This window comes from Mauremys reevesii, linkage group 3, assembly GCF_016161935.1.
Source record: "Mauremys reevesii isolate NIE-2019 linkage group 3, ASM1616193v1, whole genome shotgun sequence".
NCBI classification, from domain to species: Eukaryota; Metazoa; Chordata; order Testudines; family Geoemydidae; genus Mauremys; species Mauremys reevesii.
Window position 1 is genome coordinate 184,978,772 of NC_052625.1, and position 23,079 is coordinate 185,001,850.

The following is a 23,079-nucleotide window of genomic DNA, read 5'->3' on the forward strand; positions in this document are numbered from 1 at the left end:
GAGGTCATCTGGTCCAGCACCTATATACCTAGATCTAGACAATCAACTGTTTGTCTAACCTGTTCTGAAAAACTTCATTGAAAAGGATTCCACAACCTTCTTTGGAAACCTATTCATGCCATTCTCCCACTCGACACCACCCATCAGAGCTAGCCAGAGCACAGGGGAGCACATGCAGCACCCCATGAAAGGGTGGAGAAGCTGCCACACCTGGACTGTGCCCTCTGGGAGGTCCCAGGAGGTGAAGTCAGACACCCTTTCCTTGAGATCTCCAGTAGTAGCAAGTTCCCCCCCATACCCTTCCAGTGTGAGCTTTGAGATATTGTTTGGCAAGATGTTCAATGATCTGATAATGTCCCCTGTATTCTCAGCTGATACCATGAATAAACAGATGCAGTTCTCTATATTACAGCAGTTATACATTGTTATCCCTGAACAATAAGCCAGACATTTCTACACATTGTGCTCTCCCTTTCGAACTTCACCCTGTAGGCTTGGAAAATGAACATCTGATTTCAATGCCTCTCTGAACTCAGAACATCCTGGGTAGATGCAGAAGTTGCATTATATGAGGAAGGATTTAAAATACACAGCCCCCTACCACTAATAGGAAAGATCTAGGAACAGCTCCTGCTATGTTTTCCCATTGATTTCACTGGGAATTGGGGGCTCTCAGAGGATCAGGTTCTAATATTTACACTGTAGGTGGCTCCTACCTGTACCTTCAAAATGTGTTTCACAGCCTACCCTAACTCTGTGGCATCTCAGACATGCATTTAATGGTTCAAGTGTGTTGTGAAACCTGAGGGTTTCATACTACAACTTTAAGAATCATTTGAATTCAGAAGTAACATAATGACAAAACTTAGCATTGGTAGCATTTAATAAAAGAACCAAGGCTCCATCCTGCTGCCACTAGAGCTAATGGCAGAATTCCCAGGGGAAGATCCTCGGCTGGTGTGAATTGGCATAGCTTTATTGGAGTCAAATGAGCTATGCTGAGGATCAGGACCTCATTGCCTTCAGTGATTCAGGATCAGGCCCTAACTATAAACAGCCTTTTCCTACTGTTCTGCTTAATGTCTGAAGAATAAGGACTGTGGGATAGGAAGAAATAAGAAGAAGAATAAAGGTTTAGGTTGTATTGGGTTACACAGAGGTAAGAGAACAAAATTCGGCCCTTCACATTCCACGCATTTTATGAGAACACCTTGAAAGAATATATTCATTCTGGCCCAAATTCTGTGCCAAGCACTGACATGAACACCAGCCTGGGAATCTTCTCCTTTAGGCTTCAGAGCAGCTAGGGAGTTGCCTCACCAAGGATACTTCAGCCCAGCACATAGCAGCAAATCCTCCAGCCACAGCCCAGCTGTTTTCTGGATGTGGTTATATGGGGGTTGGTCCTGTAGATCGAACCTCCCTGCTAGGAGAACAGCCCTCCTACATCCAAGCTACCCTCTTGAGCAGAGGATGTGCACCAGACTCACTGCTTGGGACCCTTCTAAACCTGCATTGGAGGTGGGGAGTCAGATTTATACTAAAGGTAAAGGAATGTTCTGTGCTTCTAATTTTACCAAAATGCCACACGATAATGCTAAGGCTTGGAATGCTATTAAAAAATAAACACTGAATTCTAAACCATTGGCTCTAGATTCCTCTCTAGGGAATGAATCTGATAGCTTCCATCCATCTAATTGTAACTTCTCCTTTCTGAAGTGGAGAACACTGTGTAGTTTTCAACTATTTAACTCTCTTAACTTTAAAACAAAAAGCTGTACAGTGCAGCTGTAATTTATTACCTTTTTACTATTCATCCACTTTCATTTGTATGGTTTTTATATGCTACATTGATTGTAGCAATATCAAATGACAGCTTTGCACTATGCTTCTGATAATGCACATTGCTGCAGTCCTCAAATAAAAGGGAATGTGTCTAGCGGGCTCCATTTAAGAGTTTTGGAGAATAAAACAAAACAATAAGAGATGGAGTAAATATGCCGCTTCTCTATGTCTCTTGGTAGTTTTTAATATTTTGCTTGGAGGCTAATAAAGCTGAGCCATTCTTATCCAGACCTCTGTCCTAATCCCATGGCTCTTGAAATTTGTTTTGCTGCAATGCAGTATTTTGTTTACTCTCAAATGAATGAAGTTGAGGACAATGCTAAGGCATGACAGACAGTGATTAGCATAATAAAGTTATGGAAAATGAGGCCAGAAAGGACCACCCGGTCATCTAGTCTGACCTCCTGCATATCACAGGCCGCCACCACCTGCACACTAGCCCCAACAACTGAAATTAGACCAATGTATTACAGCCTACAAGAGTCTAAACTAGTCTGTGCCACAGGAAGAGAATAAGGCTACGGCTACACTACAGAGTTTGCAGCTGCACTCTCTAATGTAGCTGGTCTACGCTGACGTTGGCTTAACTACTCCAGTCTCTGTGAGCAGCAGGAGCAGCTCTCCTCCCATCGATACAGCGCTGTCCACACTGGCGCTAATCTTAGAATATCAGGGTTGGAAGGGACCTCAGGAGGTCATCTAGTCCAACCCCCTGCTCAAAGCAGGACCAATCCCCAGACAGATTTTACCCCAGGTCCCTAAGTGCCCCCCTCAAGGATTGAACTCTGGATTTAGCAGGCCAATGCTCAAACCACTGAGCTATTCCTCCAACATAAACTTCGTGTAATTTATGTCACTTCCAGTAAGCCCCCTGGCAGGCCGGGACGGTTTGTTTACCTGCCGTGTCCACAGGTTTGGCCAATTGCGGCTTCCACTGGCTGCAGTTCACTGCGCCAGGCCAATGGGGGCTGCTAGAAGCAGTGGCCAGCACATCCCTTGGCCTGTGCTGCTTCCTGCAGCCCCCAGTGGCCTGGAGCGGCGAACCGCGGCAAGTGGGATCTGCGATCAGCCAAACCTGCAGATGCAGCAGTAAACAAACCGGCCTGGGCCGCCAGGGGGCTTACCCTGGCAGGCCGCGTGCCAAAGGTTGCCGATCCATGACCTATAGGAAAGAAATAGTTTGTCATCTTATCTATCATAATGCCAATATAAATCCATGTTATGCCCAGACCTTGGATTCTGAGTGTGGTTCTGGTCACCCCATCTCAGAAAAACAATAATTAGAATTGGAAAAGTACAGAAAAGGGAATTCTTATGTTCTTATTGCCTATGCAGGTTATAAATTCTTTACAATGAAGGACCTAGAACCTAATTTTCCAGTGTCTTGCCTCCTGTATAGTTATTTATATTTGTCCAAAGTAAGTACAGAGTGGAGATGTAAGTGCAGAATCCTGATTTGGTAGTATTTCACACAGCTATAAATAACTTACCCTTGTCTTCAGATCTAGTAGAAAATACCTAGTGTGCTTTTTACAGATAAACAAATAATAAACAGCCCTTAACTTGTGCTTGTGTGTGTGTTCTCACATGTGTATAAATACAGTCATGCAAAAATGTAATGTAAGAAGGCCTCATTTTAGGAAAATTGAACCAATTGTGTCTATATATGTATAATAGTTTGCATCATGTATATTTAGATGTTTAAATGCTCATTGTCCTATCAAACACTTCATTATGCATTGCTTGTAAACTTTATATTATGACAAACAGGTCCTTTGTGAGTATTCTTTTCTAAGCATACATATTTTATCATTATCTATCATTTGTTTAATCAAAAAACAATTACTCTGATTCTCCACTACCTTGCAATATGTGTAGGCATCTACAACTAAACAAGTTGAGTGAGCGAGGGTCTAAAAATGATTACCGCATGAGAATGGTAAAGTTTATATTCCCTCTGCGTAGGTGCAAGATGACTACACAATATGCAAGGCAAAAGAGACTCAGGCCCACAAAATATAATTAAGGGCTATGTGACAAGAAAGAAGCTTGTCTCTTTAAGCCTGAACTATCTTAGTTGTGACACAGAAATATTCTTTATCACTACATCTCAGTTTCCTAAATCTGCTCTTCTGACTGTTAGTCCATATTACCTTGGAATACATTCATATGCAGCTAGTTACATTATTTTTGTACATTAGCCTCTGGTTATGAACTCTCTTCATTATTTGAGTTAAAAGAATTATTTTCCTTAGAATTAGGGTTTAAAAGAATAGAGTAGGTTTATTATCCAACTTAAGCCTTGAAATTTTTGATGATTATTTTTTCTTAATATGTCCCTATAGCTGTTGGATCATACGTAGTAAAGTCTTCTTTGGCTTTCATCAAAGAGATTTCTGGGTTAAGGTTTCTTTTTTACCTTCTAATTCATTTGCTTAATAGTGCCATTATTAAAGTTGTTAGCATCTTTATTTGAATTGAGCTGTGAACAAGCTCTCAAGAGCTATTTCCTAGATTTTTTTTAAATGTCCTATGATGTTCTAATTGACTTTCCTTTTTCATTTTCTATATCTAGAAAATAGTGCATATTATTTTATTCCAAGTGATGGTGGGAATGTCCTCTGTTATTTAACGCTTGCTTTTCAGGTGTGATGTTTTGCCATATGATAAACATAAGAGGTGGATAAGTGCTGCTCAAAAACATCCACAATATTAATTGATTATTTTGTAATGAATTATGTCAAGATCCCAACACAGGCCGTCAGGCCCCATAGTCAGAGCAGGGACAAACCTGAAGTGGGCAGTGCGTAGTCAGTTTCCAGGCTAGGGTCGATATTAAGGGTCAGAATCCAAGTCAGGTTTCAGAGTTCAAGTCAGAAGGCGAAATCAAGCCAAGGTCAAAGCCCGGAGTACAGGACTAAGGTATGGTTGTGGCAGCTGCAGGAAATCCACACTGATGCCTGGACACTTCCTGGAACACCCCTTTGGTTTATACAAGATGGGGAACCAATCAGGAGCCATGAGGCTTCTACCTGTCAGACCCCTTAAGGTAGGATTTCCCATGGCATGGGTCTACAAGGGGTCACAGGCAGTGGAGTGCAAGCTTATTACAGCTGCTCCTAGGTGATGGTATGGAGATACCAGCTGCCTGGCAGCTATGCAGGTGTGAGTTCTAGACTCCAGGGGTGTTATATTACACACACACCCAGCAGCCAGGGTTTGTTTTGGATGGGCTGCATGAAATGCTGCCACAAGATCAGAGGCATGGACTTGGGATGCAGGCTCCCAGGATCACTCTTCTGGGCCATAGCCCTCCCAGTCCCCAGGTACGAGAGGGAGCCACGTCTGATTTTTGAGTCCAGTATCTCATGAACCTCATACTCATTATGTCCTTGGATCCTCACCAAGTGGGGCAGTGGTTGAGCCTGCTGAATGAAAAGGTTGTCAATGTAGGATTTTAGCAAGGATTTGTGAAACACTGGGTGTATTTTGAGGGATCTGGGTAACTGAAGCTTTATGGTCACTAAGTGGATTACCTGGCTGATGGGATATGGCCTGAGGTATTGGTGGTCCAGTTTATGACATAGCCAGTTGGTGTGGCTATTTTGGACTGAGATCCACACCTTTTTTACAAATGGTGAATGCTGGGCCTTCCTGGAACCAGCCGTCAGAGTATTGCTTATAGTCTTCCTTGCCTTGTCCAGGTGGGCCTTGAGTCCTTTTTGGACCTCTAAGATCTGCCAGACCCAGACAGCATCTGGAAGATCAGTGGAAATGACTGGTGTGGCTGAGTGGAGATGGTGGGGAAATCACGGTTTGCATAGAATGGACTCTGCCCAGTGGAGACGTGGTTGGCATTATTGTAAACAAATTCTCCTGGGGGTAGGAGGCTCAGCCAGTTGTCCTGGTGGAAATTTGTGAAGCAGGACAGGTATTGTTCTAACACTTGATTCATTCATTCTGACTGACCATCTGTGTGGGGTAATAGATATTGCATGTGTAAGTGCGGACCCTGAGCAATTGTAGTGTTTTGTGCAAAAACCACAAAACAAACTGCAGACCCCAATCAGTTGTGACTCACTCCAGGAGTCCATGGAGACAAATGACATGACAGGAGCTGAGCCATTTCTTCTACAGAGGACAAATGAACAATGGGGACAAAGTGGGCCATTTTTATTAACTGGTTGACTACAGTGTGCCCATTAGACACAGGGAGCTAGACTATAGAGTCCAGGGTAATGGCCACTCCGGGTCTAGATGGGGTCTCTGAAAGCATTAGAGTGCTCAGGGATTTCAAGAACAGTGTTTTGGTGCGGGCGCACATCTCACAGGAATATGAGTGGATTGTCACGTGCATTCAGGGCCACCAGAAGGAGCAGGCAGCCAAATGGAGGGTTCTGAGGCTCCCCAGATAGCATGGCAATGGTGAGTCATGACAGAGTTGAAATATCTCTAACTGGTGAGGGGGGGTCCCATTGAAACATACAAGTGGCCCTTGACATAGAGCAAGCCATCCTTAACCTGGTGTTGCCCCTGGTTTGCTGTCTTGAGTTCCTTGGGAGGGGGCTCCTTTTCTGTAGCTGAGCGAATCAGTGACATGAGGTTTTGGGGAATCGTGGCATCCAAGAAGTTCTGGAGCTTAAGAATACATGGGGACTCCATGTGGTGGGGTGGGGAGGGGAAAGGGGGTACTCATGGCTGGCAAAATATTTCCCTTTTCAGGACAAAGCATTGACGGTCTTGTTCTGGGTCCCCAGGTGGTATGTGATGGTGAAATTGAAGCACATGAAGAACAGGACCCAAAGAAGCTGTCTCTGGTTCAGGGGTTTATCTTGATTGAGGTACTTTAAGTTTTTATGATCTGTGTATACCTGTACTGGGTACCGAATACCATCAAGATGGGGGTGCCCCACACTTCAAAGGGTGCTTTGATGGCTAGAACCTCCTTATCTAAAATTTCATAATTCTGTTCATCTGGAGTGAGCTTGTGTGAATAGTAGACGCAAGGGTGGAGGTGCTGTTGGGAAGCATGCTTTTGAGAGAGTATGTCCCCAGTTGTCATGTTGAAGGCATCTGTCTCAATGATGGAAGGTTGTGCCAGATTGGGATGGACCAGGATCAGGGCACTGGTAAAGGTTAACTTCAGCTGGTGAAATACTTGTTGGGCCTCCAGAGACCAGGTGATGGTAGAGTTTTTGTGGAGAAGCACTGTCACTGAGGCAATTTAGCCTGAAAACCCAGAGATTAAATGCCCATAAAAGCTAGCAAGTTGCAGCTCCCAATGGTTTTTGGTGAGGTGCCCAGGTCCGTACCATCTCCACTTTCTTGGGGTTCATTTGGAGGCCATTGGGTGACAGTATGTAGCCTAGGAACTCCGTGGAGCGCTGACTGAAGCTTCACTTTTCAAGCTTTTCATACAGGCCATGTTGGTGGATCTGTTCCAAGACCGACCGGACATGTTACATGTGTTGTTTGGGATCCTCAGAAAATATGAGGATATCATCTAGGTAGACTAGGTCTAGGATGTCATGGAAGACCTTATTTATAATGTTATGGAATGTTGCTGTGGCATTTGTGAGGCCAAATAGCATTACTGTAACCCCAGACTTGACCAAACTAAACTGCAGCCATTTTGGGTGTATTTAGCCACCACTGATTAAAAGCAGAACACCACATAGCTAGGAATAATCGTCAGTGCTCTCATAAGCAAGGACAAATGGCTGCAGCTTGCAGTTTTTACCAATTAGAATGAGACGAGGTGGGAAAGAGTTAACAGACCAGAAGAATGGATAAGAATAAGTGGATAGTGACCTTGGTTTTGAGTGCCCTGATATATATGCTATGACTAGAAATTCTTTGCTGATAAGAGATAATGAGCAATTTGTTGAAGCTAGGAGAATTGGTGACCCCCTAGGGGTTAGTATGAGTTAGTTATAAAAGATTAAGTAAAATTAAAAACCTCTGAGCAATCCAAAGGAGCTATTTTTTGGGCCAGGAGCTGACACCTAAACTCTGCATCAGCAGGATGGAAGCAGAGCCCCCAGAAACCTGGCTGGTGACCCTCAAAACCATCTCAGACTTTAGGTAACTACATTTGGGGTGCTCTGAACCTATTGCTATAGCATATATGTGTATGTGCTTGAGACCCAATAAAGTAGTTTTAGGTAAAAGCACTCTGATTTGTAGCAATCATTATTCAGATGGAGGAGCTGTGTCCTCATTTATTTATTCCTGGCACCACCTGGAGAGAAACAGTTAAGTTACTGCTGCTTTGGGTTCAGAAATCCCTAGATAACATTACCAGGTATTTGTAATGGCCATATCAGGTTTGAAAATTTGTCTTGCACTCATCCCCAGCTTGAAAATGAACTGGGTTGTAGGCTCCCCACAGGTCGAGTTTTGTGAATACCGGGGCCTTTCATACATGTTGCAGGAGCTCTAGGATGAGTGGAAGAGCGTATCGATTCCTGGTGGTAACTTTAATAAGGGCCTGGTAATCCACATATTGGTACAGGTGTATAATCTTTCTTTTTAACTAACAGAACTGGGGCCTGAGCAGGAGAGGTATATGGCCATATGAAACCCTTGGCCAGATTCTTCTGGAGATAGGAATCCAGGGTAGCTAGATCAGGTTCTCACCTCTCATCGATATGGTCAAATGACAGCTTGGCCCCTGGTTGCAGCTCAATTGGGCAGTCATAATCCCAGTGTCATAGTAAATTGTCAGTGTTCTTCTTCTCAAAGACATAACCATAGTCTCTGTACTTTGGGGACAGTGCTGGAGTCGGCTCTGGTGATGGTCCCACCTGAGCCATGGCCAAGCCATACGGCTGTTTGTCTTGTTTCTGGGGTTCATCAGATGGTGCAAGTAGGCAGACTTGCTGGCAAAACTTGGAGCAGAAGCTAACCTGGTGCTTATACCAAAGGATGTGAGGATCATGAGCCACCTGCCAGGACATGGCAAGGATTATGGTGAAGTGGGGTGAGCAGATCATTCTGAACTGAAGGACCATTTGATGGTCCCAAATGGCAATTTCCAGAGGCACAGTCTCCTGTGTCGCTGGACCTAATGACATGAGTCACAGGTCTGGATCAGGGCCTTATAGAATTCACTGCAAATGCCTTTTTTGGATTTATTTTTCAGGAACATTTGAGCAAATAAATTTATTGGTGGAATGTTTACAGAAACATTGAATTATATGCAAATATTGAAAAACAGTCCCAAAGTGAATTTCAAAGCCAGAGTCACACCAGAAACAATATTCCAAGAATGGTCCCCACTGAAGCTGTTTGGGAATTTTTTGATGAGACATTTTTCCTTAATGTGCTGACTTCTTGAAACCAAAACTGTCCACGGGAAAGGATCAGCTCTGGCAAATTTCCCATTTGGAAAAAATTGAAAAAAGTTTGGAAACTTATTGAAACAGACATTTTGACATTTTTGAAACAGCATTTTCTTTCAAAATTTGTGAACTGATAGAAAAAGAGGGGGAAATATAAAAGGTCAAAATGATTTAAACAAAATGTTTCATCTGAGGTAATCTCAATCCAGATTCATGGGAAAAGGAGGGCTTTGGTTAGCCAAAAAATTTAAGAATTTGACTTTTCATCCCTGTAGCATTAGTGTTGAGAAGAGGATACAAAACAGCATTGACATGTAGTCTTGTATGGATTATTATCTAAACATCCTTACATCTCAGTATGCAGGATTTGTTGGGTTGTTTTTAGCTTCCACCTGCAAGTTTGAGAGCATGCATGGCTCAAGCAAGTGTACGGGGAGGGAGGAAGCAGGGATGGGCTTTAGAATGAAGCTCATTTACAAAACAATCCACACTAGTAAAGCCACTCATCCTAGGAGAAAGTTTAGATTAATGGGGTTACAGCTACAGTTGGAGAGCAACTCAGTGAATGTTATAATTTGTGGGTCTAACTGCAAACATGAATCAAGGGATTGTTGTTAGTGTTGTTGGATAACTCTTCTGCCAGCTGTTGTCAGCAGCAACAAGGGCCAGATTCAAATGTCTGTGTATAAAACAAGGGAAAACGTTCTTAGCGGAAAAGGGGACACAGCATCAACTTGGGGAAAACACAGTTACAGTTATATAAAGTAAAAACATCCATCCCCCATGCTATCTTTGGCAGTAGCTCCTCACCCAGCATGTGAATGACACTGAATAAATATTCCCTTAATGTGTTACTTTCCTCTCTGCTATACCCTCTTGTGGCTTGATGTCAGTGTATTGCGACGTCCCAGAGTCCGAAGAGACACTCAGTCCTGTTGCCAGGCCCTAGGGTAAATGCTGCCTAGTCTGGTCCTGAGGATACACCACCTCACCCAACTACAGTAGTTTCAGCTTTGTCCATGCTGAGTAGGGAAGCCCTCACAAGAGTCCTCTCAGTTCTGCTGCTGACCCTTTTAGCTTTGGCCAAGAGTCACTTCTGCATACATGACCATTAGGCAGTTTCTCAAAAGGTGCAACACCAAACTCTCCCACTATAAAAGTAAAGATGGGAAGAATAGTAAGATGGCAACGTGACTCCATCAGGAGCTCTTTGACCTGAAAATAAAAAGAACCCTACAAAAAAGTAGTAACATGGACAAAATTGCTCAGGATACGTACAAAAGAGTAGCACCTAGCGACAAAATCAGAAAGGCTAAGGCACAAAACGAGTTACACTTAGCAAGAGACATAAGAGGAAGTTCTATAAATACATTCGGAGCAAGAGGAAAGATGAAGGAAAGTGTAGATCTTTTTGGGGGTGAGGGAGGATGGAAAGAAGAGCTAAGAATGAACGTCAAGAAGACTGAGGTGCTTAATGTCTATTTTGCTTCAGTCTTAGGTTGATTGTGACTACATACTTAACAATTAATATAAATAAGTGAGAAGGAATGCAAGCCAAATTAGAGAAAGAATGGGTTAAAGATATTTAGATAAGTTAGATGTATTCAAATCAGCAGGGCCTGATTAAATCCATCTTAGGGTACTTTAGAAAATAGCTGAAGGACTCTAGGAATGGTTAGTGATTATCTTCGAGAACTTCTGGAGAGTGGGAGTGGTCACAGAGGACTGGAAAAAGGCAAACAAAGTATCTATCTTTAAAAGGGAGGGACGAAGAGGACTCAGGTTGGCTGGTCTATTATTGCCTAATTTTGATACATGGAAAGATACTGTCTTATTTTTAGTTTAGTCTTATTTTATGTTTAGTCTTGAGAAAAGAAGACTGGGGTTGGGGGACACCTAATAGTCTTCAATATGATAAGGGCTATTACAAAGAGAACGCTGATCAATTGTTCTTCATGTCCGCTGAAGGCAGGACAAGTAGTAACTGGCTTGATCTCCAGCAAGAAGTATTTAGGTTAGGTATTTGGAAAAAAGCTTTATAACTATAAAGATAGTTAAGCACTGGAATAGTCTTCCAAAGGAAGTTCTGGAATACCCATCACTGGAGGTTTTTAAGAATAGGTTAGATAAACACCTCTCAGGGATGGCCTGGTTCAATGCAGAAGGCTGGACTAGATGACCTATCTAGGTCCCTTCCAGCTCTACATTTCTATGATTCTGTGTATTTTGCCATGATGGTTTTTATATTTTGTCTTTGAAGAGTACTTATGAAAATCACTGCACAGTGCTTAAGGAGAGGATTAGTACTTTGGCATGCATTGCCTGAAAGTGACATTTCAAATACTGGCTTTAACCCATTAATACTTTCAAACAGAACTGATTTCTGCATTGAGCCCCAAATCCTTTCCCCAGCAGCCATCCCAAGGACCATTACTTGGATTGGCAAAATTCTACTAGGATTTTACCCTTGACTCAGCCTCGCAAGCACTGGGGGACTATCAAGAATCTGAATGGGGAGTTGTTGGGGTAACATCCAGGGCCCTTGAAAATCCCCAGAAAGAGGCCAGTAGGAGTCTAAGGAGCAGTGGATTCTTGGGCTCTGCCCTGAACTGCCTTAGAAAGACTTCATATGCTGCTGCACTGCTAGTCCCTGCATGATTTCACTCCTCTAAGAAGGCTTGAACTGCAGTGGAGCCATAGTGCTTCCCCTGTGTAAGGTGCATTGGCTTCTTAGGAGAACAGGAAGGATGTGAGTCTAAGTGCCACAGCAAAAGCATCAGAACACTCAATGCAGGGATTAGTAATACAGTATTTTTTAGTAGTACAGGTTGATTTATTTTCAGAATTAATCCACTGATTCTAATGTATTCATTCCTCAAAAATAATACATTTCTGTTTTTAAAATGCATGTCAGCTTCTGACAGCATCAATTAGTCCGTAAAAAGCTGTTCCTCTCTGAAACCACTTTTAAAGGATTCAAATTCATTGTACCAACATTTCTGAAGATAAAGAAAAGAGCACTGTTAATGGAATTGTGGGCCCAGTCGTGTTTCCACTGACATTAGAGACAAAACTTGCATGCACTTCAATGGGGGCAAGATGACGCTCTTAAATTTAAAAAGGAAAACATGCTCATTAACTGTGTATTCAGAGTGGGATAAGGACCCATTCATAATAATGTGTGCTCAATATGAATTGTCTGTTTGTAACTGTGTATTTTAGTGTATGCAACAGCATACCAAACATCACTATTATTGCAGTAGTTTGTCTTTACAAGAGCTGGGAGGAAAATGGAAATTCCCTTTCACAAAGGATATTGAGATTTCCATTTTTTTTCCCATTTTGGTTTGGAACAAAAAACAATAATTTTGAAATTTTCCATGGAAGTTTCCAAAAGTTTGCTTTTGGATCTATCAAACCCAGAAAGTAAATAAAAAGCCCCTGAAATTTATTATTTTTAAAATCTCATTATTTGAGTTACTTATTATTTTATGGGTGCTTGGGGTTGGCAATATGGCTCTACTAAATCCTGCTCTGCCTGTGGGTGTAGCCTTATCTTCAGCCATGGGTTATTTTAATCAATTACCCCATCTAAGGTGAGGGTTTACACCTACTTTAATCTGTAAAAGTTTGGTCCCCAAAGTAGGAGAGGTTATCAATAGAAGGGGGACCCCACAGTTCATGAAAGAAACTTCATAGTGTGCTTTCTATAATGCATTACTTTTATTAACCAGTCAAACAATGCACACACTGCAGTCTGGTAAAGGAGAGAGAGACCAATAAAGAATGCATAACATTTCCATTACTGACACCATGTCCTGTGGAAAACCCAAAGTGTTAGTCCTAATCCTCACCACCATCACCACCTCCAGTGATGATCATCCTGGCACCTCACCCAATCGAGGATCACAGGCTGGGAGACAGCTTTTACAATGTGTTACGCTGATACCCACTAGGGTTCTGACATTTATGAAGCTATTAACCCCCTTTTTCTTATTTGAATGTCCATACCCCACTACATTTGGGGTGCCCCATTTTTCATAGGCTAACTACTTTATTTCCTGTATACTCATTAACATTTACATCACTTTATCACCATTGTAACAGATGGTTACATAAGGAAGTCTCTAACATTTCTCCCCACCTATTAATGATCATGTTGTGGCATCTACTGATCTCTTGCAGACATTATCATCCAAACTCAGCAGTTATTTTCCAAAATATCAGCATATTACTAACATAGACACAAGCTCAGCAGGTTTATTATTAACTTGCTTATCCTAATTTATCCTAAATCCTAAGGCCTAATTTTGCTAAGCTAAATATTTTACGGGCCTGTGGGCCATGTATTACAAAACTAATCATCTGTCTATTTCACCTCTATAGCCTAAATATACCTGATACCTTTTATCCTTGGCTATAAGTCACTTCCCTTGATGGGTTGATCAGCTTTAAGAACCCCATCACACATGATTATTTTAAGGGCTGATTGTTTCTTATTCTGGTGGTTGGTATACTTTAACTGGTTGTGATGGACTAATAGAAGCATAGGGATATATATATATATATATATATAATATAAAAAATCAGAACACACACACACACACACATATATGTTTCCTGTGGCTATGGAGGTCACTAATTGATTATGGATATTAGTTGGAACAGTCATGGTGAAAATTGTAGGGAAATAGGCTGAATTAATTGTGGCTAGTTCCTTGGTTTATTTTGATAACTCTGATTTAATGTCTTATAATGGAAACTAGCAATATTGTTTAGTTAATAACCAAAATAAATTATTATGGTCAAATTGTGTGCATGGTCAGAACTCAAAACTTTTGATTTAAGACAAAAGTGAATATGGTTAGTGGGTGTGTAACAATCTCTTCTATACCTGTTCTTAAAAATAAAACTGTTTGCAATCCAGGTTATACACTAACATAAGGAAATTGGTACACAATGATTATTATTATAATGATACCTTGAACTACAATCCATCCTTTTAATCCTATTTCCATTCTCACTTCATCTGCTCTAATAGTTCATTTCATGTTTGTTTAGCTTGGTTTATGTTACTATTTAATTTCAATGAAATGAAAATTTTCTTTTAACTGTTTTAGTTGTAAAAACAGTGGTGGGATGTGCATATGAAATGTTGAGGTGTTTTGTTCTGCTAGATTTTGATAACCTGGATTGCAAACAGTTTTATTTTTAAGAACAGATATAGAAGAGATTGTTACACACCCACTAACCATATTCACTTTTGTCTTAAATCAAAAGTTTTGAGTTCTGACCATGCACACAATTTGACCATAATAATTTATTTTGGTTATTAACTAAACAATATTGCTAGTTTCCATTATAGGTCACCTTCACCATAAGAGATTTCAACTTCATTAGTTTCACTGGACAAGCCAGTGGTGTCTAAATGGATTTTAGCTAGTCTCCTTGTTGGTGGTATTCTTCTTAACCACATAGTGATGTTGTTACCTCAAAAACAACGTATCTGCAGATACACTAATGGGACCTTCCAGGTTTGTGTTTCTGGACAATACACCACTAAAGAGAACACATTCTGTTGCCCTCAATAGTCATTGTCTTCCAGATGACCTATACAGTGGATGACTACCAATTAGATAAACACATCCTTATTTGGATTGAACATGGGAAAGCCACCATGAATGAGACATACAAGGATTTTGATATACCACAATTTTCCTTTAAATAATCTGAATCGTGGTTAGGATGTGGGGTTACAGATTGTAGCCCCTATTTAAAATTGAATTAATAGTTCTATATTAAACCACAGTGACCCTCAGGAGTGAGTCCGGCTCCTGTGGTGCTACAGTTTTCAGATCAGTAGAGTGAAAGTTACCCTTCAGGAGTCTCTTAGATTGGGAGGCTCCTGGGGAATGTGGCCAGCAATTACACATACAGTCACAAGTAAGAATTTTGTCTGTATTGTAAGTTTCACTAAGCAGATTATTAATGTTACAATCACACATAAGTATACAAATCCTGAGAGAGTTTGTGCAATAGCTGACACAGTATCATACTCACATACCCAAAGGTGTTACAGAGTCTGGTGGGTCTCTCAACAGGTGGCCATCAATAGAGGGGTGGTTCTAGATGGAGTCTTCCCACACTATCCATACCAGGGAACCCTTTTTATCCTGTTGTTTTGACCATGTCTCACATCTTATCCATATGCATGAGGGTTCCAATTTTTTCCTTATCTGTACTTCCACGCCCCATAAATTTTGGAGTGACCTGCTTTTCATAGGTTGTCCTCTTAGTTCCCCTTATTCTTACTGGCATCTATAGACACTTGTTTCCATGATAACCTGAGGAAAGAACAGAACTTTCCATGATGTTCAATGGAAAGTTCAGTCAGGTGACTTGCATCTAGACGGATACATGTTTCCATGAACATCACCTATTGGCACATTCTTTACAGTAGTCTTGTAACTTTACTTATTCCTGTGTCATCTACTTATGTCAAGACTCCTTAAGCCTGAGGCCTAGCATGGCCAATCTGAAATCTTAAAGGCTTTAGCCTGTATGCCTTGCATTCTGCTTTAGTTTAGTTATCTGCCTAATACACACCCATTACTCCTAAATACTTATCGATCTTATATTCCTATAATACTAACCTACTTATATCTATACCTAAACCTACAACTTACATCTGTTCATCACACATTGATTATAAATGCCTCAACGATAGATAACATAATTAAATGCTAAAATGAACTAATTAGCTACAAGTTCCTATGTTTCTGATTGCCCTGATATCTTTACATTTAATTGAGCATTTGTCTCTCTCTCCCCATGTCTTTGAATGCATTTTTGTACAATACCAATTTAATTTTTTTTCCCGTCTTTGATTAAATGTCACACCTGTCCCAATTCTAAAAATTGTACGTGTTAGCGATTGCTGTTTAACACATACTTGCCATATGCAGAACAAAAGTTTTACAATATTCCGTACTCATAGCTAATTAAGTACTAATCCTATCCACAAGGAGCACTGAAGAAAAAAAGCCACATTGCTGTATTCATAATAGTTAATTCACCTATATGCCAATTTGACAAATTTAACACAACAGGAATGTGTGTGAATTAAACTTAATGGACTAATACTAACAGCTACATTACAATGTTTCCATTACAATAGGACATTTAATAGAATTTTACAGTGGATTATCATAATTATAATTCATTACTGGGTTCCATAATTCCAATCTAAATTGAACAAATTATACAAATTTAGTTTGGATACATGCTTCATATTCTTCTTTATCTGCATGTTTCAATTTATTTATCATAACTCCCAATGCCAAATTTTCACACTGAGTTCTTTTTTTCCAGCTTCCGTAAGGAATGTCATGCATCATCACCTTGAATCACTTCCTGCAGACTCAACCTATAATCAACAAGCACAGGCTCCCTAGCATATCAATCACAGGTTGATCCAAGGTGACTCTCTCAGATCAGGTCTACATTGTATACCCTATGTCCCTGGGTAGGGTGATAATCTGATCATTATCCCTATACCACGTTACTTAGCTGGGACTGATTTTTTTATATATATATATATTTGCATTAAATTGATTAGGTTTAACAATGTATAGCACAGAAAACCAAACAATCTATAATATTACATTATGAAACATTATAGCTACAATACAGCTATCAATACTACATTAACTTTTTTTTTAAAGTAATTTATGAATTTTAACCTGGGTTATGCCAAACAACTGACCACATTGCTTAACAAACCACAAATTAAAATTAACAATAGGATAAACAAAAGTTTAATCAATACAAACATTGTTTATAATTAAAATTGATTGAGGAAAACATACCTGTATTTATAACTGACATTTGCAAAAAAAAAAAAAAATTGAACTACCAGTAGTGTATTATAATACACCAATGGTGGCTATTGTCAGGTACCTGTCCCAGAAGGTATTGAAGACTCCATATTACTTCCTCATTTTAGAGAAGGGGATGACATGCTTGTATTTATAAATTCTTTTGAAATAGGGTGTGAATTGAACAAGGTAGGGCAGGTGTACATGGTATGATATTTGGCTCTATTATTGTCAGGGAGAAAGGCCTTGGACATTTTCACTGTTATGGACAGAGGACTATAAATATTATGAGCCATATTAACAAGGTGTATAAGAGAAGGTTTTGGGGAGTTCAGAAAAAAGGGGAACATGACCTATGCTGAGGGTTTCAACTCAAATTAGGGGTTGTGTAAGAAAATGGGGAACCATTTAGGATTAACCACTATCGATGAGGCCTAAAAATTAATGGGTATAGAATAATTCTATAAACTCTGCCTAAAACCTAACCTAAAATCATGGTTAGCAGCCAAAAATCTCAGAGATGTAAACCATAGCTGGGTAATGAGCTGACCATTGTGTATATAGTTGGCCCAGGTTTGATTTAAAAAAAAAAAGCTAATAGGGAGAGAATGAGATCAGAGGACAGGGATGGGGCCCAATCCAAACCCCTCACACAAGGAGCGAGAACACCTCTCAGAAGTCCTGGGACAGGTAGGAAAAAGCCATGTGCCATATGTGGCCAGTGGAGTCACTTTGACTGGGATTGCCCACTAAGGCCCAGTCCAGTGCTGGAAGTGCCAGCTGTACCCCAACCTCACAGAGTTAAGTATGTAAATGAATCTCCAGAGGGAGGGAGGGAGTCACACAGCCAGTCTGTTGCTCACATATAATGTTCATGCTAAGCCATTCACACTGCTAATCACTGCCCACATGTCATGCTGCACCCTCCTGGGTGCAGATCCATCACTTCACCAGTGGGAGTGGAAGATGATAGTTAATGGAGAGATGTTCATTGGATGGAGAGATACTGTGACTGCTAAGACTATAGATAAGACCTATGTCATGAAACTCTATCAAATGCTCCCACGGTATGTAAGCTGGGTTAAAGTTCCTGGTATAACAGGCTTCACTATATCCCCAGCACAAATTTCCATGCAGACCCACTCTTAGGGAATGACAGTATGGCTGTAGAAGCCTCAGAAGTGAATCAGATCCTTCACTCAGCTCCAGCCCTGCAAGGGACTGCATTAACCAAAGTGTAAGTGGGGTATCTGACAGAGAAGACAGGAGTTGATCCCTGTTTTCAGTGTCCAAGATGAATTCAGTTTCCTTGCCATTATATGCAAACAAATACCTGAGGAGAGGTGGGTGAAGAGAACTACTGATTTAAAGGGAAATTCTCTGAATCCTGAAGCGCAGGCTAGGAGAATAAGCTCTCTGCTGCCCTTGCCAGGGGCAGTTCAGAGTATGGTGATGGCAGTGTCTCCAGGCAAAAGTGGGAACACTGAGGCATCTGCCGTGAAAATTTGACATCTACCCCAGAGCGGGAAATGCCCAAATAAAAGTGTATGACAGCTGCTTGGGAGATGAGACAGGAAACTATAGTCAGAAAGGAGGGGGACATCATCTCACAGTCTGCCCGCTTGTTGGTCCATGAAAATGTAAAAGGCCCTGAGTCATGTGGGAGAGGAAATTCTGTTCTCCTTGACTCTGTGTGGGAGAACAAAAGGCCGCTGCAGTGGGGTGAGGGCTCAATACTCCTCCCCCTCCCACTAGAGAAGTTGAGGTTAGCATCAGAAGTCCCCTAGCCTGACCTCTGAGGGGGACAGGGCAGAGAAAAGAATTTGGCTATGGAGAGGTTTTAAGAATCTCTCTTGCCTGACCGTATACTGTTGAAAGCAGTGCATGGTTGAGAGCCGCTTCACAGGGATACAGCCCTACCTTATTTCTCCCTTTGGTCCAAAGAACTGCGACTTATAATATTTCCACAGTGAGTGGGGAAAATCAACCCATTGTTGGGGCAACTGGCCCCTTGAGGCACAAAGGGACAATCCCCAAAACTGGATGGGAGTTAGAGGACCACATCTCAAGTTCACACATAAAAGTTTTGGAGTAATAAAGATAAGAAGGAGCATGCGAGAGCTCAGCCCATATGTTCTAAAGAGAAAAATTATATGGGATGGTTGTTAAATGGCTCTGAACAGATTTTTAAATGATATGTGCTGGCTTACTTGCAGAATGTTTATTATCTAAATACGTAGTTGAAATGTGAAATTATGGAAGGTCATGACAGAAACACCATCCAGGGAATAAACCTTTCCAGGAAATAAATCAATGGGTTCCCCATGGATGCCAGTCAAGCATGCTAGTTATACTCACTTCTATAGTTGGGAGATGTGACGTATATGGTAATTTCCTTCAATATCCTTGAAAGACCTTACTGTAATAAATGTATGTATTATCGTGTGTCAGGCTTGCATGTATCCTCTCGACAGGGAAGATGTGACAGATTCAAGACCTGGAAGTTCAAAAGATGATGGTGAAAGTGTGCCAGACAAGTAAAGACTTTTGGCACAATAAGTGTGTCATGTTTAGGGCAACTGCACCTGTATTTCCCCCTCGTGAACCAGCAAGGGCACTCACTCTAGACTCCTGGCTCTTCACCTATCACCCCTCTTGTGGGGAGACCTGCGTCATTCTCTTTTCTGACAAGAGTTTTCAGGCTGCACAGTTCCTTGCCTACACTGTGATATCCCCAGCAAGCCAGACTGTCTAAACAGGCCAGCATCTGCACTTTGTTTTCTCTCCAAAGACTGTGAACCACTGGAATTGCCAGAAGTTACAATTTACCACACAGCTCATATAAGCAAGCACAGTTATTCTTAAGGTGAAAGCATTACAGAAAAACCATTATAGAAAAAACATTCACAACAAAAGAAAGAACCTACACACATGCTAAAAAGCTTACTAGATGTCATTCCAACTCCAACCTTGGGTTCTGAAGGTGTCAATCCTTCAAAACTCACAACTGGATTGTCCCCTGGTTAAAAGTTCATAATTTTCTCAAATTCAGAACTAGAACCACCATGTCTTTCCATTTCCATGTCTCGGAGCTTTAAGGTTGGCCTCATGTGACAAGTGATCAGCAGACAAAAGGCCCACTTGCTGGGGCACCCAAAGGCTGGGTGCTTGCATAACAGAAGGCGGGAATCTTGCATTCACCTTCACCTAGATATTTCCCAGGAAATCCACTTAACACATATTTTCCCAAAAGTCCACTCTTGTCTGGCATATTGTTCAATATAGTTCTTAAATCATGCAGCCCTTACAGCATCTCTCTCCCATAGAGGTGACGTGCAATCCCGGCCCACAAGAATACATAAACTTTGCATTTAGTACAATGGACCAAAAAGAGACTTACACTTAATTCAATAAGATTTGTCAATGATACGGCAGCAAATTGCCATATCTGTCACACAGTGTTAAATGGATTTCCTGGAGAATCCGTAGGGAGAAGATAATGCAAATTACCCAACTCCAGTTATGCAAAACTGCAGCTTTTTGAAGCTATGCCCTGTGAAGAGAGTTATTGTCTGCTGATTACCTGTTATGGAAGACAAGATCAAAGAATAAAGTGTAACGAAACAGCAGATCTACCCAGACTTTTTTTTCTGGCTCTAAGATGGATGAACTTGTAAACATGGGGAAAACCCAGTTCTGGATTTTTTTCAAAGCCCCAGGTTTGAGTTGGGGCTGACCTCTGGTAAGCCTTTTAGCATGTCTGTAGGTTCTTTTATTGTTTTAATGTTTTCTCTGTAATACGTCTACCTTAAGAAAGTGTGCTTGCTTAGAAAGAGGTGTGTGGTAAGCTATGTGTGGGCAATACACTGGTTATAGACCTCGGAGAAAAAGCAAAGCGCAGGCACTGATCTTTTAGTCAGCCTAATATCACAGTGTAAATCAAGGAGCTGTGTAGCCTTAAAAGCCCTGGTCAGAAGGGAGTGGGACACTTGTTTCTGCCCAAGAGAGGTGATAACTAGGAGCCAGCAGACTTTAAATGGGTGCCCTTGAGGGACCCTGGAGGGGGAATACAGGTGCAGTTACCCTGAACTGTGACAATACTTACTGTACAGAGAATGTAACCCAGCTGACCTTACCAGCACTGGGGAAGTAAATTTGACATGAAGTTGAACTGGTTTTGGTCTAGATCTCCTTCGTATTGGATAGTGACGAACAGACACAAACTTCCTCCACTCTCCTTTTTTTCAGGATGAAAAATATTCATTTGTGCCATAGGAAAAAATAAATTCAAATCTCTATTTAAAGTTCAATTAATAATTCTTATTTCCAAATCTGACAATTTATTATAAAATGATTATTGCTCTGATGCTTTCAAGACACCCATACCACTGAACCCCTTGCAAGTATTGTTGTGTTTGGGCCTGCGCCTTAGGATTTCTGTCTTTTGGGCAATGAAATAATTCCCTTCATTTGGGCATGGTGGGAAATCAAAGGTATGGGCCATGTCCCATTGCCAAAATGCACCCAAATGAAACAGCTACTACAGAACAATCAGGAGGGGCAGACTGTATTGAGGCAGTTTTCCAGCCATATCAAAGACCTATTATCCCTAGCTTTCAAACAGTGCATTGGCAAAGGCTGTTTCCATAATCATGTGTGAGTTCATACACTGTCAGTGTTATACAGTTCTTTCATAAGGGCCAACAAAGATGTGACTGACACCCACTCATCATGTTTTTTTCTTTCAATTTCTCTTTCCATTGGCAATCTGACAACAACACAACTCATTGGGAGTAGATACCTTTGTCTATACCCCTGGACTGAGACTGAATAAGAAACTATTTACCCATCCACAGCTCTCCTTAGAGGTTATGGTATGGTGTGTTCTCTCATTATGGGAGATTTCACTGTAAAATTATCCACACAACAGTAATCTTGATGAAAATGGGATTTATTAAAAACAGAGGAAAATGGAATTAAAACCAAAGAAACAGTTTAATTTATCTGAAATTATGTGTCTCATGAGGCATTCTCAGTTTAGGTATGAGGATAAAAGGGAATGTAAACTGCTTATATCCCTTCAAAATAATCCCTCCTCAGACCACTCTTTGGTCAGAGGGCAGTTTCTTTTGCTATACAGAAAGAAGCTGTCTCCTGTAGCTAGAGATCTCTCTGATATCCCCAAGACACTCCTATCAAGCTCCTACATCTGGCTCTGCTTTCATGTCCAGATTTGCTTCAAATGATCCAGAGCAGTTTCCTCCACTTTCCAAGTCATGTTTCTTCAGTTACATAGACAGTAGATTTTGGTAAGACAGTTTCATTCTCTGCCTTCTAGGAGATGGTCTGCTGAGGAAGAAAAGATGTCTGCAACAATGATTAGACCATCTTGGGATGTTCTCAGTTTTGGTGAGGGTTCTTGTTAAGCCTGTCTGAGCAATTTTTTTTTCCTTTTGCCAAGGAATTGGAATTATGGGAAACCCTCCATCACAGAAGGGAAATCTATATGCCAGCATGTAAATCTGTTGGCAAGCCATATGTGTATTTGGAATATTCATTCTCGTCAATTGCATATAGACAATTTGTGATTACTTTGTGCTATTTACAGTAAATTAAATGTTCTAGAACTTGTTACACTTTCAAAATATTAATGAAAAGATAATGATAATTTATCTCCTCTCCCCTTTTTTCTCTTTTATTTTCTGGATGTCAGTCAAAAACTTTGATATAATTACAGATATTGTTTCTATTTATTCTGAGGTTATATGGAAACATTCCCAGGTCAGGGAACAATATAGAGGTTTAGTGACTACGAACTTAGCTGGTATTTCAGCACACTCGAGGAAGTGCAGGAAATTGTTAACCATGATCAGTAGCTTTTTTGAAGCTAGCAAGGAAATCTTCATTAAGGGCAGACATTTTTGCACATACACACCTACACCCCAGTTAGAAGCTGGAAGCTTCTGACCAATCAGTAGTAAGTTCTTGTAGGGGTACAAAACTGGCAGCTGTTT

At 40.9% G+C, this 23,079-nt stretch overlaps 1 long non-coding RNA gene across 3 annotated transcripts in view; it reads left to right on the top strand.

Annotated features, from left to right (window-relative positions):
- LOC120400105 overlaps positions 1-23,079 on the top strand; it is a 43,166-nt gene that overhangs the window by 17,299 nt on the left and 2,788 nt on the right. The window contains exons 2-4 of one of the 3 annotated variants that reach the window (XR_005595539.1): positions 6,603-6,686; positions 16,560-16,667; positions 22,404-22,439. This is a non-coding gene — a long non-coding RNA (uncharacterized LOC120400105). Of the gene's footprint in view, positions 1-6,602; positions 6,687-16,559; positions 16,668-22,403; positions 22,440-23,079 lie in introns of those variants that run through there. The other 2 variants (XR_005595538.1, XR_005595537.1) reach the window with 2 other exon arrangements.